Source organism: Chrysemys picta, chromosome 18, assembly GCF_011386835.1.
Source record: "Chrysemys picta bellii isolate R12L10 chromosome 18, ASM1138683v2, whole genome shotgun sequence".
NCBI lineage: Eukaryota > Metazoa > Chordata > Testudines > Emydidae > Chrysemys > Chrysemys picta.
Genome location: NC_088808.1, coordinates 5,933,008 through 5,934,037, shown reverse-complemented (window position 1 = coordinate 5,934,037; position 1,030 = coordinate 5,933,008).

The following is a 1,030-nucleotide window of genomic DNA, read 5'->3' as shown; positions in this document are numbered from 1 at the left end:
AGTTACATCCAGAATCACTTTTGGCCCATCCAGCGGATTCCTACCTAATCCCCTTTCAGGCAAACTGCTATATTTCATAGTCAAAAGTCAGAAGCATTCTCCTTCCCTTTGCCACACACAAGTTCAGGAATCTTTTCCTTCTTGCTACAAGTTTTTCAACTGCCAGTAGGTAACAGAATCAAATCATCTTTGTGCTTTCCTTGTGCCCCACATAGGGTATCACCCTGATCAGACAGAGTTGCTACACCCTTTCCCAGCGACACATTAGCAACAGGCAAGATACAAGCACCAGAATTTGCTAGGACACTAAGTGGATGCCACCTAGTTACAGTGCCATTCTCCCTAGCAGACACAAACTTAGAATCATTCCCTTTCTGGGCTTTAGCTGTATCCAGAACCAATTCTGGGACCACTGATAAATTGTCAAGTAGCATAAACTGAGAAGCACTTTCTGTCTGCTTCATAAACAAAGAGGAGCTGGAGAAACATTCCCCTTTAACAGACCCACAGCTTGGGATCTCATTTCCCTTGTCCCAGCACACAGGGCTGTTCACAGACAACTGCTTGGAGATTGGGGTAACTCCCTCCATAGGCAAGTCAATACCCTTAACAGACACAGGCACATTTCCTTCACTGTCACAGTTCTCCACACAGATAACAGGTAAGGTATATGGACACTCATCTTCCACTCTCCTGGCCTTCCCAAACTGCTGACTAGACAAAGTCATCAGCTCACAAGGCTGCATGGGCTCATGCAAACTTTCCCTGCCTTCCTCATCCTCCTATCCCTTGTCCCAGCACACAGGGCTGGTTACAGACAAATACCAGGAGAGTGGGGCAGCTTCTTTACCAGGTAAACTGCTGTTCTCCGCACTACACTGAGCTACTTCCAGCAAACCACAGTCACCTTTTTCAGGTTTCCTTTTTTAAGCTGTATTAGCCAACAATCCATCACCCATCAAAAATCTCCCCTTTCCTCCCTCCGCTAGGGCTTTCACCCAACCATCCACTTTAATCTGCTCCTAAGGAA